Source organism: Dinoponera quadriceps, unplaced genomic scaffold, assembly GCF_001313825.1.
Source record: "Dinoponera quadriceps isolate SergipeBrazil2010 unplaced genomic scaffold, ASM131382v1 scaffold248, whole genome shotgun sequence".
NCBI lineage: Eukaryota > Metazoa > Arthropoda > Insecta > Hymenoptera > Formicidae > Dinoponera > Dinoponera quadriceps.
In genome coordinates, this window is record NW_014554606.1 from 828660 (window position 1) to 846515 (window position 17856).

Consider the following 17856-nt stretch of genomic DNA (forward strand, 5'->3'; position numbering starts at 1 on the left):
CTTTCCTAGATTCGGAGGAAATTTTGGCGCGCCTCGAGTCCCGAGCGTTTCCGCAGGAAATAGTAACGAGAGGTGTGCTGCCGGCCTCTTTCTATCGGTTTAAGGGGAGCGTATTTGCGAAAGAAATATCTTCGGTAACCGGTCAACCTCTCCTCCCGGGGTGAAATTTTAGTCCTACATTAAGTTAATTCCGCATTAAGCCCTCAATCGTGCTCCTTCGCTGCTAAAAATAGAAAATCATTGCCGTTTTCTCCCGTTTCTTCGGAGACCGGCCGGTATTCATAGACAGATCTTGTACTTAAAATCGTCTCGAGTTCATCCTCAGATGCTCCGTAGCCATTGAGCCGTACGAAAGTCAACTTGAGACGATTTGAAATATAAGATCTGACGATGAACACCGCTCTCTTAACGTAGAACTGAAATTTCAACGTCGGGACTGCCGACGAAATTCTGCAATTCAAATTTCTACACTCGCATTACTGATCCGGCTGGATCGACTCCCCAACTCGCTAACTCGATTGCAGTTTCGTGAAAAATAATATCAACAGCTCGACTCTTCTAGCTCGATTTTTTCGGTGTTCGCAAGCTCCTATCGCAGATCATATCTCGCCGAGTAAAGGTGAACCGACGTGCACTTTTGTGTAACTAAAACAACCCCTCCTTCCCACAACTGCTCGTACATCATCCCCTCCCCCCCATTCAGGAATCATTTCGGAATATTTCCCATCATTCAAAACAATCATCATTCTTCTCAGTCCGTCACTGAGAGCTGTCGTCGGTGGGGGGGAGCGGCGATAGTTCCGAAGCACCTCCAGTATTTCCGTTAAACCCATTTCTAGTACATGATCGATCATGCGTCGTATATCATAGGCGCTGCAAATCGAACGAAGTTTACACGGGGCGCGTTTTCCCCGCGGGAATCGCATGCATGACTCGCCGAAGCATAAGTTCGATCGCCTTCGCTCGCGATAGATACAAACAACAAGTTCCACGTAGTGGCGGAAATCAAGAGGTCAAGGGGCAACGAGACGAAGTGTTCGCCGCGTTCGTATGCCAGCGTTGCTTCGACCGCGCGCTGCGCATCGACGATAACCGCCTTCTTCTTCTTGCCCCCTCTTCCCCCTCGCCGCTCTCTCGGCGAGGAAAGAGTCGACGGTCGCGCGATCTGTTTCGCGTTCGGCGTGTTTTCATCTCGCGAAACGCGAACCGAAATTGCGAATGTGATTATCGCGGCTATCGTTAATTTCTATTTACGGAATTAGTAATGTCAGCATTGCGAAACGCGCAAAAAGGAATGTGTTATACCGCTGCCGGCCGTATTGCAAATAATCCGGATAATTTTATCGATTCTCCGGCGCGCGTGAAGCGTTGGCGAAGTTAAAATTTATGTAAAACGGGAACGTTCATGAATGTTGCATGATTTACAAGCTGCGAAATACAATTAAACATTGGGTGTATCTGCGAAAAGCCGTGCGCGAATCGTCACCGGCGAGAAACCGCGCTGGCTGCGCGTCGCCGACGCGCGGAATATTGCGGAAAACGGGGTGCGCGCGACGTGTCCACCTTGCACTAATTTACATTGCAATTAGCAGTTCCCGGCTTAATCCTTCATCGGCACGGTGCAGGTACGAGGACCCTATTTCGAGATTAATCGCCCGGCTTGCGCGGTTCGATGAGCGGCATTAACAAACACAGAGTGTTAATTGCTACTTGCTGGATAGATGGACAATTAATGTTCTTAACTTAATCTTCCTGCTGTCCGAACAAATTCTTCGCTGTCTAAACCAATTCTTCTTTGCTATCACTATATCGACAAACATTCGCTGTTCCAGCAACATTTGTTTTCTCCGCATGCAATCGACAACGTGAAAAGGCGAGTGCGAACCGATGTATCGTTATTGTTGCATTATTTAATGTTCAATAATTCTGAAATTCGTATATAATATCTATATGTTAGTCTTTAATATCACAGCAGTTCTTCGTTAAAATTTTATTTTTAGCTTAAGAAGACATTAAAAATAGAAATTAAAAATAACACGTTAATCTCTCTCTCTCTCTCTCTCTCAAGAAACACGTATAAAAAGTGTCGAATTTAATTACAAATACCTCAGTTCTCGAATGGTCCGTCTCTTTCTAATCGCAGTAAAGTAAGTTAGATAATATTTCAATGTATACGCCCATACAGAACAGATCTCCAGGGAACGTCCTAAAGGCGTCCTTATGTCCCGAGGACATCTGCAGGACGTCCCTCGGATAAAGTGTGCTGTGTAAGTTTCATCGAAATCTTATCAAACTCGTTTCACTTTACACCGTAATCTCCGATAAAGCAAAATAACTTTCGATCCAGGCTCGGAATTACCATCTTCGTCGTCACCTTTAAACGTAAAGTAGATCAACTTGTAATTTCCTCATAATTTTTTCCCACTATTTTGACTAACGGGCGACGCAGTATTTAATCTAATCGCGTGCGGCGGACACGGACAGATGGGACCGAGGCAGATTTTATTTCAGGATGGCCGGTAATTGAAAGATGTTTAGCGGTAAACACGTGCGTGTTTACCTGTCGGGACGCTAGCGTGGAAATCTCGAATTTACGCGGCACGAGCGATGACACGACGTGGCGCACTGCCAAAGTAGCTTCTTCGTGAATTCTCGGGGGGGGGGGGGGGGGNGATCATCATCTCTCGCGCGCGACTAGACGAAAACATGCAACTAGTCGCAAGTCGCAATCTAGAGTGAGTCACGCCGTTTTATCCGAGAAGAAAAATACAGATCGCTTCTCGTCTCGTCGCTTGACGCAGTTTAAACGCGAGACGCGCCGGCGTATTATCTCGCGTTTGCGATTAGTCATACAAAAGCGCGGACGAGATCGAGACGAGCGACGTCTGAATAAGGCGTCGTACGAGATTATCGTCAATGTCGCCGAGCGAACACGCAATTTCCCGTCACGAGATATTCCCGCAAGATGCTGCTCGGATTGATTGATAAACGTTATATTTAACATCTCATCATAAAACCGGAAAAAAATCGCTGTTGAATTAACTAACAGAATTTCCAACGGCGCGCGTAATCGCAGTTAATCTTCCCGATTCAATATGGAATATTATTATTGAAGTTGATACATTATATATATATATATATATCGTTTCAACAGCTCAAATATTAATTGATTCAACTAACTGCATTCAGCAGCATTCTCCCGCGTGCAATAATCCCTAAAAGTCAAGGCGTTCTCGACGTTTCAACCAGTCATAAAGCCGCGCGCTCAATCAGGTCTCCATTGAACAGTACCCAATTCTTAGATCGTTTCGGACTAATTGATTAATAACAAGTTAACCGGCGAAAAGAGGACGAAATATTGCAAAGATTACAAATGCAAGTAGACAAGGTGTCACTGTGCCGAGTTACGCTGAACTACACACTAAGATACGCCGCGTAGGAACGCGTACTTTTCGCGAAGGCGCGCTTTGATAACGCGATTCGCGGCCTCGAGGGCGACAAACCGGCTCGACAGAGCTCCCTCGGGCTCCCCTCGCCGGGACCCTGAAACTCGAGCTCGTTAATTTGGCGGTACACGAAACGTATCATGTACGCGACCAATATGCACACGATAGTATTCTCCTCTCTCGAGTGGACAATGGGCTTGGGCTTCGCGGTTCCCCTCGCGGACATAAACCATCGTGCAACGACCGCACGCTCTCATGCCACACCAAAACAAGACCAGGGACTCGACTCGCTTCTTAGCATCCGACAAACGACTTCTGAGTGAGGGGATGAATCTGCAAGAGCGATCGAGCTGAAGGAAGAAAAAAAGGGAACGGTGCTGCGGCCGCGATAATTAAATTGTTTCGTGACTTATAAAAACGAGAGGCGCGCTTGATTATGCAAAACTGTCACCGAGCGTATCCGAGAGAGAGAAAGGGAGAGAGAGAGAAAGACGGACAGAGAGAGTGAGAGGGAGGTCGGTAAATTTTTATGCGCCGGTCACCGCGCGCACCCCGTGCGCCATGTAATATGTATGATCCGTTGCATTTCAGATTGGCTTATGAATAGAGGGAGAGAGCGAGAGCATTTCGAGCGAACCCCTCTCCCCCTCTCCGCGTTCCGCTTCGCTCTCGTGTTTTCGGAGACCGCGAGGGAGCGAGACGAGTGAGCGCGCGCGACCACCAACGTGACAGAGAGCTCGAACCTAATTGTTCGGAGTGTCCGCATCCGGGTCGAGGAACCGCTGCTTTTGTGCCGCAGCACCGCCGAGATACGTGGAAGGGGGAGGGGGGGGGGGGGATCCTTCGGGGACGACGGCAGCCGCCGTTATAAATTCACAGGAGCGGGCGGACGCCACCGCGGGCGCAACACACAAAGCCGCTCGCGCGAAAGCGCGATGGAACGAGCTTGCCCGCTCGCTCGCTCGTCGGGATCGCGATAAGAAAGCACGTAATCCTTTGTCCTGCGAAGATGCATTCGCCCGGGCGAGGCGCATCAAAGAGCCGTACCGGTGCAACGTGATTTACTAAACCAGCTTATCTGCTACGATTCCGCGACGGAAAAACGCTTGGTAGGGGGGAGAGAGGGGCGGTGTATCGCCGTTCGGAATCGATGGCTGGAATGTTGGGGAATCACCGAAGCTTTTAAGCTATGAGAGAAAGCGATTCGCGCAAAACGGCCGACGAGTGCAAGTGGGGGGTTCGAAATCTTCGGAACAAAAGAGAGAGAGAGAGAGAGATCGCGGAAATAATCATCGTCGAGCGACCACGCTGGTACCGGTTATCTTCTCTCCAAACATCGCTTTTCGCTCGATGGAAACTCGATGAGATGTGCTTGTTTGCACTGTGATAAGCGGAATCAAGCCGCGCGCCGCGAATTATCGTAATGAATTTTGGCCCGCCGAACGACTGTATAAACTACGATTAAAACGATAAGACCAAATTCGTGAAATCCGTGCAGTCAAATCTTCAAAAGTCACACAGACAAAAGTGACACCACGCGTCCCTCGCACCTTCCGTAACGCGCGCGGAGAAAAGACATTTTGCCAGAACAGCGAGTGTTTGTCGATATAGTGACAGCAAAAAAAAATATGTTTGTTCAGACAGCATTTGTTTGGACGACAGAGGGATTCGTTGAGAATATTAATTGTCCATATATCTGGTAAATAGCGATTAATACCATCAACAAATCTCCCCGCTGGCGAGACAAATTTTCTGCTGTCTAAACCAATTTTTCTTCGCTCTCGCTACATTGACAAACACTTGCTGTTCTCTCCGCAAAATTCGTGCGCGGAATCGCGATCTTTGCTTGATTTCGATGAGTTCCGCCCGATCAGCGGACTATTAAGCGCGACGCGATCCGCGAGACCACGTGGTCTCTTTGTTCGCCTGATCGCCGCGCGATCCGACGTAATAACAACCGAGACACATTGCATCCTAATAACAGGTTCTTACCGACGGTAATCAATGAACAAACCGCATGGCACAGAAGCATAATTCCAACGTTGCGTTCACGAGACGACAACAAAGTGCGGGCAAAAATTACGCGCCTCGGGGGGGTCTGTGTTCCCGTTCCCAGGTTAAATGACAGTGCAGTCCGCCGCGAGGATTTGCCGCCGGGGTTAATCCTCGTTCTTGAGCAGGTCAGGCGCTAATAATAGATCCGCTTCGTCGTGGAGCATCAATCAGCGCGCGGGAGGAGGACGCGACGGCGGGCAGAGATCACGCTGTGTCGTCTTATTTAATACATCGGCATTCCCGGCGCGGTATGCGCGCTAATACGCCTAATCCGTCCTCGTTTATAAAACACGATCGGTCGAAAACGAATGGGAGGGAGGGGAGGGGGTAATTTATAGTCGTGGCGGCGTTTCTCAAGCGGGGAAATATTTTCGCGGGCGCGAGCCGCTCTCTCTCTCTCTCTCTCTCGCTCGAATCGCTCGTTTTCCTGGTTGTTGATAAATATTCTCCGCCGGGTCTCTCGCTTCCCTGCCCGTCGCCAGATGGTTCCGGGCGTAATGCTCGCTTTTGGCAGACGACTGGCCACCAAAAGCCACCTCAAAGCTCGATCCGCCGGATCCGCAAAAGACGCTTCGCCGACGTCGCATATGTTAATTGGACAGGACGCGAAACAAACGCACGCGTGGTGCGCGGCAATCATAATTGATAAAGTATAACGCGCCGGTAAAGAGAAACGGTGAGATGGGGGGAAAGGGGGGAGGGAGAGAGAGAGGTAAAACGGAAGGTGAAGATCGCAATTCATCGCGACGGGGATGATCGTGCATGCGTACGAGGTAAATTAAGATGCATTTACGTCGTCGTTAGAGCCCGAATAAGATGCATTTCCCGGTCGTTATTTTCGAGAGACGTAGAGAGACGCCCGCCGGTTCCGTCCGTAAATCACGAGGTCACGACTTAGCGCGCGCGCGCTGCACGGCTGCGCAGGCAAATTTTCACGAAGAGAGCGACATTTCTTCAGACCCGGATGTAAGTGACAGATCCCTCGAAAACCTTTCTCGCTCTCTCTCTCTTTCTCTCTTCGTCCTCCTCCCCCTTCGCTCGCTTTTTCGAGAAATCCGAGAGGACGTCGTTCGAGAGGTCTCCGATGCGGAAGGAACGGGGACGGGTAGATTCCGCTTGGCGTAGAATCTGCCCTCGTGAGGCAAAGAGGCCCCCTTCGACGCCGATGAGGGAGAGATAAGGAGATGAGGCCGAATTTACGAGCGTCCCGCTACTAATCTCGCTACAACTCGCCGGCTGACGGAGACGCGTGAAAAAGTGATGAAGCGGCCCGCAATTACGACGCGAATTTGGCCGACACGAGCGGGAGGATAGCGCTCGACACGCGGATACACCCGGAAACTGGAGTATTTCCCCCGAGTGCAATACCGGTGGGTTCTCTCTCTCTCTCCCTCTCTGTCTGCCGAGAAGTATATTCTATAGAAAGCGCGCGAGCCTAATAAGCGCGCTTGCAAAACAAAATACAGCGGACGAGTCGTCGACAGCCGACACGTCGGATGCGGAAAAAGAGAACGAAAAACATATGCGTGCGTGTATGTGTGTATGCGTGCGTACGCGATACAGGAACTATTCAGCGATACCTCTCCACCTGAGCGCGATGATATCGAGCGGGCGAAATCGCGTATCAAGAGGGGAGGATTTACTTCGCGGGGGAGGTTTCGCACGGTTGCGGCGGGAAGTTTAATTGCACCCCCTCCCCTACCCTACCTCCCCCTGATCGGAATGTACAGCAGCCGTACGCTCGAATTATCGCGAGCGTTACAACTGTTCCCGAACTCGGGTATACACACACACGTACACACACACACACATATACATGCGTAAACTTGACTCTCAATTTCAATCTTAACCGTAAGCCCTAATCTCTGAACTCTGAGTTCCCACAACTGGTGAACTCTCATTTGGTTTAACTCGCGCGTGTCCCTTAAGCTTCAACTTTGAACTCTTAACTCGTGATTTATGCGATTACCGTTCGTGGGGAGAGCGCGGCTTTTCGATAAAAGAACACAAATCCATCAAGCGTCGCATGTGCGACAGCGGTGTGTACTGATGGACTCGTCGTTACTGTCGAAAATGACGGATGAAAGATACCCCGCGAAAGATAGCCCGCGTTTTTAATTATCGGTTTCAGCCAGCGCCACGGGACGTTTCCTTAAGGCGATCGGGGCCGTCGGGATATTTTCTGAAAAATCCTTCGAAATTTCCACCCGCGCATCGACGGAAGTACAATCGTGTCTGTAAAATTAGAAGACTCGGAAGTGGTACATTAATATTTTAGGTCTTCCATTGGTATTCCCTTTGATAGGTAAATAAATTTATAGAAAAATATTTCTATCTTCTGCAAATAATAAACTTATATAGGGGGATCTTCTAATATCGCCACTAAGAATTCGATACAGATCAGCCTCTACGGACCAACTACGGTAAATGGTGAAAAAGGATGTTTATCGCGAGAAGCTTATCGCACGTGTCCTAAAAAATAACCGTCGCTTACATCGTCAACTTATCAGGTTTCAAAAATAACGGAGATCTCGTCACGGTGTTGGATCGCTCTTCCGGATAGCCGGGAATGTTTATCCGCCTGTATTCGGGAGAAAATCTCGGAATTAAATTCCATCCCCTACGAAGTAACCGTATTTCGCAGATATCTGTAGTCGTCGAAAATCTAATTTCCGGCGGATCTTGGCCGGGCAGAATCTAACAAGATAAATCGGCACTGAGGGTTAAGAGAAGCCCCGATGCACCTTGCGCAGCACTAATTGAACAACAACAACGGACGGTAAGTTACGGGGGGGGAAAAAGAGGTAAGAGGCGCCGAAGAAGAGAGCGAAAGCGTAATAGAGAGGCGGATTCGAGAACCGGGCGGACGATAGCCGGCGAAAGAAAGGAAGTCAATTCTACCACCAATTTCTCCGGGGAAATTCGTGCGGACGAAACGGCCATCGCATCGAAAAATAGGCAGAGAGTGAAAGAGAGAAAGAGAGAGAGAGAGCGAGAGAGAGGGGGAAAAAGAAAGGACGGTCTCGTGCGCGTGGAAACGCGAGACCTCCTTCCGCACGCGTTATTCTCTCGCGTTCTCTCGCTGCTGTTCCGCAGCTGTAACGGCGCGCACACACGTGGCGAGAGAAAAAGAGAGGGAGAGAGTCGGGTTACGACCGAGACAAATGGGTGTCGCGCGAGAAGAAGCGCGAGAAGCCTCCCGCGACGGGAGGAGAGCGCCCGGGAAAACCCAGGAAGACGTTGGCTCATTTTTTCGGCTTTAGTGGAATCTGACGTCATAAGTGACCTACCGCACGCTCTCTCATTTTTCTCTCTCTCCCCCTCTCTCTCTCTCTCTCTCTTTTGTTTTCGCCTCCTTTACGAATATAAACGTCACACGACTAGTCAGCCAGGAGAAGTACGCGACCCGCGTCCTCGTACATCCCACTGCTGAACGTCACGACGTTACTTTTGTACGCCCCGTGAGATTTCACGTTTCTGTACGGTAGTAACAGCAATCACACTTGTCGTCTTAATAACGCCGACTTACAAAGATGCATCTTGCGTTTCTTAAAAAGAAAAAAAAACGTTCGTACCGTTTTTCATCGTTCTAAACGTTTCCCCCGAAGAGTAATCGAGTTCTCAGTGCCGATTCAATAGAAACTGGTAACATCCGCAGGTCGCCGTCGACGACTGTTCAGCACTCTCATACAGGGATAACGAACGGCCGCGGGGAAAAATTCGAGAAACGTAGAAATGCCGCCTTGGGCTTAAAAAGCTCCCAACGAGCACGTTTGCGCCCAATTCCCGCGGATCCCTGGTTCCGCCCTTAAGAAGGCAAGACTCCACCCCGGGGGCGCTCTCTGCGGAATGCCGCTGGTCGTAATCACCCCCGCTTTCGCCGCACATGCACGATGGAGGGACGATTAAGGTCAATGCGCGCTCACGACTTTCGGCCATAAGCGGAATCACTGGCGGGGCTCTCAATGGACCCGTGCCGGATGATGTCCGTAGTATTCCGTCCGGCCGTCGTTGTTTCGGTGTTAAGGGCATTACGTCGTTGCACGTGAAACGTCGGTTTTACGTCCGCAAGCCCCGGATAAGTCCGGGAAATTGAGTGCAGGGTCACTTAATGCCGCCTTCAAAGCGCACGTATATACGTGTACGAGCGCGATATTACCCGACGGCAGAGAATCAGGCGATATTTTCTCGTTCGGGATTTTAATTGCGCCCCCGTCTTCTCGCAATTTTCGAAACTTTCGATATTTAATAACGCACGCGCTAACTAAATTACTCGAGTTTCTCCTTTAAAGCAGTTACGCCAATTACGTTAGTTACGTTACATAGCTCGGTTAACTGGGAAAGTAACGTAAAGCGTAATTGTGCTCGACTGGGGAGGGGGGGGGGGATTTTTGCAATTAAAAATATGTATTTTACATTTTTTTCCCGCGGCTTTATCTCTCAAGAGAGCCGCCTTCCCCCACGCGATACGCGCGATATCGAAATAATAATGCCGGAGGATGTTTACCTCGTAAAAACGAGTTTCGCAAAACTCGAGCTTTCGAAATTCCACTTCGCTTCATATCCAACGTCCTAATATTTGGAGAGGGAAACGGGAAAGCTTAAGATATTGGATATTCGGAAGATTTAGATATTACATCACACGAATAGGTTCGTATAAATTACTAGGGTTTTCAATCGAGATACGGATATTAAGATTTCTTGATATTATAAAGATATCGCGGGAGAGGCAGTAGACGAAATGATTTCAAATATGCGGTAGCGGCCGGAATTATATTCACTTCGTGATTTTTCTATAGTTGCAAAAAAATCTCTTCGTTCTCCCTTCCACGGAGAGATACCGAAAAAATTCGTGGAAAAAATATAAATAATCTTTCCTCGCGTTTTTCACGGAAAAAAACCAAAAGGAACCGAAAAATAAGAAATAAAAAGGAGAAGATTAAAAAACCGTTTTTTTTTCGAGCTTTTAATATTATAAATTTTTCACTGTGTCTCCTTCTCTTGTTAAAAATTAATAGAATTCTTTTTCTAATTTTTACTAGGTTACTTGAACTTGGTTACTTGGCTGAAACAGAAAATGAATCCTCAGCTCAACTTACGGAGTCCTTAACACGGATTTAACAATCTTAGAATAGTGATATGTGCTAAGTTTTAGTTTGCCAAAATATTGTACTATAGTTTTAAAAATGTGATAAAAAGGATTGGTCCCAAGGAAAAAATAACTAACCCGCGCCATTACCATTTCCTTCGCCGTGTTGTGAGGTACTTGAATTCTAAGGGCCGAACATCTTATTTGAAGAACGATGTATATGTAGCGTCTACTATCGTTTCCGAACAATGGAGACCTACTTTCGTACCTATAGTGAATGTTGCTCTGCAGCTTACCGGTCCAGTTAATACAGGACTTAGCGAAGCCGAGTCTAGCTTCACGACTCTTCGCGGAGATGAACTATTCCTTCGCTGGAATGAAGGGATCGCATTTTTCACAAAATCTTAGGGAGTACAGCCAACGTTGCAAAATGTCGACGATTTAGAATCGCAATTATTGCCGATTACGCGCAGGTTCGAGCGACACGTTGCAAAAAAATGCACAAAAATCTGTCGAGTCGCAAAGAAGAAGATAATTGCAAAATACGGGGAAAATTACCAAAGAGATATGATTTATGGTCGCTACTGTAAAAATCTTTAGAGCGTGAGCTCGTTACCTTTCGATATCACACACTTGGCGTATTATTCGCAATAAAACGGAACGCTACATAGAAGCCGAACGAATCTTTGCAACGACTGGAGCACGGATTGTGTACTACATAAGCCTATTACATAAAGCGCTCGAAAGTTCAAAGGGATCTCGAGTACCGCAGCGGCTCTTGTGAAACAACGTATCTACGAGTCTGAAACTGACCGTTTTCGCGTAATGATCATATTTCATGGATACAAAGAGCGAAAAGCGTTCAAGTAATTAGGATTTCGAGGGGTATATATTCCGACGGCCGTCGTGCATACGCGAAAAGATTGTTCCGTGTCGCGTCAAGCGGGAAAGAGAAGCAGGAAAAAGTTTTCAACGAGCGACACGTGACGTGGGTCGGGAAAAAAGTCGAAGAGCCGAGGCTCGAGAGACAGAAAGAGAGAGACGTAGGGCCGTGGTGCGCGGAGGACCAATGCTTTGTATTTCCCGGGAGAGCCGCGCGGGAAAGACCGTTCTTTCAGCATTACGTAATTTCGCACACTTCTGAAAGAGCCGTTTTGCATGTGGCGACACGCGCTTTCCTTCCAGGGCGACCGTCTCGCGCATATAATTAACCATTTGTGGTCCGGCGCGAACTCGAGCGGGCGCTTTTGCGCGCGCGAGCTCTGTGTAAATAAAATGCGCAAATTAAAAAAAAAAAGAAACAAGGGAAGAAAGAAAGAAAGGGAGAGAATGTTCCTCGCGAACGATACGACGAAAAATTTGCATCTATATCGCAACAAGTTCGCGCTTATTACGGCAACGTTGGTCCGCTCGACAAATGAGGTGGGTTCTCGGAGGCCAAACCGATCGACTTCTTGTTCTGTAAATTTTTTAATTGTGAAAAGTTAAACGTCGATAAAAAGTTAAGCACGCCCTCCCGGGTGAAAAGTTCCTTTCCACATTAATCCTGCTGATTCCCGTTGAACTTGAAGTACCAATGAAGAGCCTCGGGGCGCAATGTTTATTTTAAAGGACTTGTTTAAAAAATTACTCATATAAACTTAAATAACAGCGAAGTTCGCAAGAAAGTTATAAAAAAAAAACTCGATTACAATTTGCGGCCGCGTGATGATATTAAAATATAATCAGACAGAAGTAGGACACCGTGTACGCGTTCAGCGTTTGAACGTGTTACGAATAAAGATACTCGTCGCTTACTTGTTGCAACGTTGGAGACGTAACACACCCACACAGCGTGTTGTAACGGCACACCGCGCAGGCGCAGAACGAGAAAACTCGAAACGTGTTACGCGGGGGGTGGGGGGGGAGAAGAAAAAAATCGCATGCGACCGTCGTCATTTAACCCCCCCGGCGAGGGTAACGACAATGCGCCATCGAGGAACGTGGCGTCGAAGTAACGAACGCTAATGCCGCGTCATAACCGGATGAGAGCTTATCTGAAGGGAACGGTAATGTATTTCGTAGTAGAGCCATCTTATCGCGAACGACGCTCGTACAAAGGTAACGTCGACCTCGTAACGTTAAACGACGAATCGTCCTATATGATGTAATCCTATTAAGGCCAACGCGAAAGATACACAGCGGGGAGGTATTTCGCGTATCGCCGATTTCCACTCGTGAAGCCGATTAGGCCGCTCGCTTCCACATTTATTTGAGGAACAACCGCGAGAGAGCCGGGCATATAGTCGCCGATGGATACCGTGTAACTTCGTTATCGTTTGCGAACCGTGATGCCCGTCACGGCCGCGTATAATACGGTGTCCTGTGATACACAAGCGCGGATAGATTCGCCTACGTTCCACTTTATATCCCAGTTTCTAAACTGGATTCCGCTCCGGGTTCTAATTTAACGTGTCACGCAAATTAATAGCCTGCTAACGGGATGGCTAATGGCCTGAGAAATTCAAGAAGTTACCCGCGGTAACTGCATGGAAACGCCCGGAAACGCGTTGCTGCCCAAAACCATCGGTAACTATAGATAATTGCTTCGCACGGCGTCTCCCTCTTAATCCCGCGAAAAATCCTTAATTAACGACAGCAAGCCGAAGTCACGCACACTCGCTCATTTAGGGAGGGGGAAAGAGAGAGAGAGAGAGGTGGATGATAAGTTAATAACTATTGCGATCTATCGCGAGTGCATTGCGCGCTCGACTGTGCAAGCTCGACAGCCTCGTCAGAAGTCGACGCGTTCTGTAAAAGCTAAAGGGAGAGAGAGCGTTCGTAAAAGTTCAATTTCGCTTATCATTCCGTTCTGCCGGTGGATTAGAAAAGAGATCCCCGAGACGAAAGCGACATATTGATAAAGTAGTTCCTGCCAGCTCCAGCAGTTCATCTCACCGAAACGCCTTACCTGTCTTTTGCGTAAAATGAGACAATAAATGCGCCATGCCAGAGGTTACCGTCTCGCCGGCAACTTCTTTCTTGTAGCTGAGGAAGAGAAGAGGAGAGAGAGAGAGAGAGAGAGAGAGGGAGTTAATGGCACGGTATGGGGAATAGTTAACCAACAGCTGCGCGAAGTTACCACGACGACGGTATCTGCCGGCCACCCCGGCCGTTTGAACGAGCGAAATTGTTGCTCAACAAGTAGCAACTGGCCGATTATAATCGCTCGCAGTACAAAGCAGCAGGGCCCTTCCGCGCGAAGCCCATAAAGCGGCCGTGCATTTGCTCCTCCCTCTCTCTTTTTCTTTCCGTCTTTCTCTCGGCACAGCACGGATAACTCGCGGACCAGAAACTGCAGCGTGTGCCAGCGGATTTAACCAGAGGCGACGGGTAGGTAGGTTTGATTGTAGACTATGTCTCCACGACTATCCGTGCTCCCCCGTCCCACCTTTCTTCCTCTCTCTCTTCTCTCACTCACTCTCTGTCTACGGGGATTTCCGAAAATCCGGATTTCATTCCGCCTGATCCTCCGGCGTCGTTGTAAAGCGCTTATACTCCGCCTCGGCGGCCTATCGATCGACGAGTGTCATCGGCATCCGATATCCAACCGGTGTTGTTCCGTTTAATCGTGAACTCCCGCTCGCCCCCCCCCCCNCCCCGCATACACGCACCTTCTGAATGCTTGATTTCGTACCTGCCGTTTCAGACGCAAGTAGAGAGAGAGAGAGAGAGAAAGAGAGAGAGCATTATTTCGAGCGTTGCAGATTGAAACTTGAAAAATCGCACATAACATGGTTATATAGGGCTTCCAACGTGTAAATATTCGAAAGTTGCATATTTTAAAGCTCTTTCACTCTTTTACCGTACGCTGAATTCAGGTGACACCTGAGAGTATTTTCGTAGAATGCGGAATGTGTGTCAGAAAGATCGTTGCTCGGACAGTTAAATAATCTTCATGCTCCAAATGGCCGTTGCTATATTGAAGTTTTAATTCGTCCTTCGCGGCCACGAGGGAAAATTATTATCGCGAGCTTTAATGCCGCAATCCACAGGTTCGGTCAAGCAGCAATTCAAAAGTCAGTGCTGGGTCGTGCGAAATTCACAGACCGGAGACCGGAGACCTTTCTTCTGAAATTATCCGCAGGGCAAATCCCGGCACGGTATGTTACTTATGTTATTACAACGTAAGCACAGAGAGCGCGCGCGCGATGCAAAATGCTAACTTCGTGAAAAGCCCGGCGCGATTACGCAAACGTTACTTGTTACCTTCGAATGCCGACTTAATCTAATTAACTTACGCGGAATTTACATAAATTTCCTACCCCGAGATGCAACAAAATCCCCCGAAGAGAGTACAATGTAATCCCCGAAAATATCTCGAGAGCTTTTTAAATGCTAAAAATTTTCGGGAAATTCAAATATTCGAAGAAATCTTTCTCTCTCTCTCTCTCTTCCTCTCTTTCTATCTATCGCGTCTTTCAAAGTGCTGATATTTGTAAGATATCCCGGGGACTACAAAATGCTTATCGGTAAACTGTATTCAAAGTCACTGAAAACTTCACAAAGATTAAACTCCTCGTGAATCTACGAGAGAACGCACATCGGCAGCAGCCTCACGCCTTTCTCTGCTTCATCGTTAAGCTCGCTTATCGTATTCCCGGCGAGTCTCGCTCGCTCGCATCGATGTTTCCGAGAGATAAATGATATTAAAAGTCGAACGAGAAAGGAGGGTTACGATACACACCGTTCGTGTGTGCGCGTGTGTTTACGAGAGAAGTCGTCGTCGGTCGACTCTCAGAGAATTGTGGATAAGATTAAAGAGAGCCCTTCGATGGTTTCGTAATGCCGGGAGTCGTCGGAAGTAAGAGTGCTATCTCCAGCTCTCATACGAGAATGATGTGCGGTATCTTCGAGGAAGAGAGAGAGGGAGGAAGGGTGGAGCCAGAAATCACGGTTATATGGTTCTTCGGCTGTTACAAGTCGAGAGGAAGATAAGGAGGCGAGAAGAAACGACCGTGTGTCTACCGAACGTAGAAAAGCTCGAGGTCGTAACGAAGTCGTAAACGGTGGACTCTCTCTCTCCTCCTCTCTCTCTCTCTCTATCTCTCTTTGCCGAGACAACTATTGATATTGATACGTGCGCTACGTCCGACGGTCATGAACCGCATCCTCCGTCTCTTCTTGCTCCCCTTCCGAAGGTACGAGCAAACAGGAGGAGACGTAGGGAAGGTTAACATGAGATTAATGCACCGTCCGGGAGGCAACCCGATGGACAGCAACCGTGCCCGGCTGGAAGATACTTTTCTCGAATCGACGACGTTATTAATCCGCCGATTCGCCCGAGCAATCCCGCGGATTTAACCGAATTTCATTGCCGGCCGCGCAAAAGCCGCGGTTAAATACGATTCGAAGGTACCCGCTTCCCTTTCTCCTCCCCTTGCCTCCCTCGCTTCTCGTCGTATTTGCCGCCGTGAATTAATTACACGCTGTCCATAAAATTCGGCGGCCGAATCGCGTGAAATATTCATACTTTCGTCAACATCGAGATCGACGGTGCAAGAAGCGCGCCCCGGTAAAAACTGAGCTCGCTCGAAGTGTGTGTATGTATGTGTGTGTGTATGTGTGTCCGTGAAAAATTCACAGCTTGTGCGAAAAAGGTGGTGTTATTCCCAGCAGTGTGTACGTGTGTGCGTAAGCTCGCCCTTTTTCCGCGCGTTCATCGCACGAGCAAACCGTTCCGGAATGCGTCTAAATAGAGTTCACGGGGTGTAAATTACGAGCGCGCGCCGTCACAACGTATCGTCGCGGCAACTTAATTACGCTGTAACTTACGCCGCTGCCTCCTGCAAGCGGCCGTTTTTAAGCTCCGGTATTGTCGAGACACCACGGTAGGCATGTAAGCGCGAAGAGAAATTGCTCCTTATAATTCGCGTCACCGCGTGTGATAACCTTATATAACCGTTGAAATTTATCCGATACGCGGAATAACGGAGCCCGCCGGAAACAAAATTGCCGTGGCAATGTTGCGTGCGCATTCGCTTTTCAGAAGTATCGTATTACTTTCGGCAAATACGAGATATTAACACAAGACAAATCACACGGTAATAAATGAGCCGATATTATGTCGTTTATACTTTTATCTTTACGCGTGTGTGACCTGCATTTTATAATTTTCACAATTATTCGAGTTCGCAAGCGGATGACCGATTCGATGTCGATGATCGATTTTTCGGACCACTCGACTTGGTGACTACTAGATTTTAGCATTGTTCACTAACTATATATTAACTGTACCAACTATAGTTTGTTAAGTAGATTTTTCATGCTATTCCCGCTTTCTAAATAATGTAATAGACAAAAAGACGCGTGCATTCGTGTATTAAGTTCTGAAAATATTCAGCGAATGCTTTCCTACAACTATTTTTACTAATTAAGTCGCAACGGCTCGAATATTCCAGAGAGAGAGAGAGAGAGAGAGAGAAGATGTATTCTGCATTTTGCCCTCAAATAATACATCCGTATTTTTCCGCGAATCCTCAGCGCTACATTTTGTGAATATTCCACGCAACGTACTTCGTCGCCCTCAAAGCCGCTTTTATTAAAAGATCCCACCAGGCAACATCGAGCGTTTTCACAAATGGCAAAAATAAATGCACAACTTTCCGCCGGACTTCTTATAAGGAATATCCATGAGCAGCACTTGCCTCCGCCATTTTGCATAAATAATGGAACCTTCCAATTTTACAGTCGCATTACGGCGTGAAATATTGTGAAAATTACTTTGCATCACAAATGAAAATAGCGGCCAATTGTGACAACATACACATAACGTCCGCTCTCCGCGATTCTCCTCCACCTTCCGTTCTGCTTCTTGTGGCTACTTAAATTTTCGAAATTAGAAACAGTTCCGTTCGTATCCGACGTATGTTGTTTATACACGAGGTAACAGTTTTCATTTTACCGCCGATTTATAGTCGCGCGGAATTCGCGAAGAACGAATTCGCTGTTTGCGAGCGCCGGCGCGTACCTGTAATAAGCATACCGCGCGTATATCAAGTGTCGTAATCACAAAATCTGTATCGAAAACTCTCCGCGATTCGAAGCTCTCGGCGAAGCTTTGCTTTCGCGGATCTCCTTCGAGACAGACTCACCGAGATGCGAGATTTGCACTTGTGCAAACAGCGAGAGTATCGCGTATATAACGTTTGGCTCAGAGAGAGAGAGAGAAAGAGAGAGACTTAAATAAGATGCGCGCTGTGTAATAAAGTCGTATTGCGCGACGTG

General features: G+C 47.9%; 1 protein-coding gene across 2 annotated transcripts in view; it reads right to left on the bottom strand.

The window, feature by feature from the left end:
- Positions 1–17856, bottom strand: part of LOC106752363 (heterogeneous nuclear ribonucleoprotein L) — a 184728-nt gene that overhangs the window by 119802 nt on the left and 47070 nt on the right. The window lies entirely within an intron of this gene.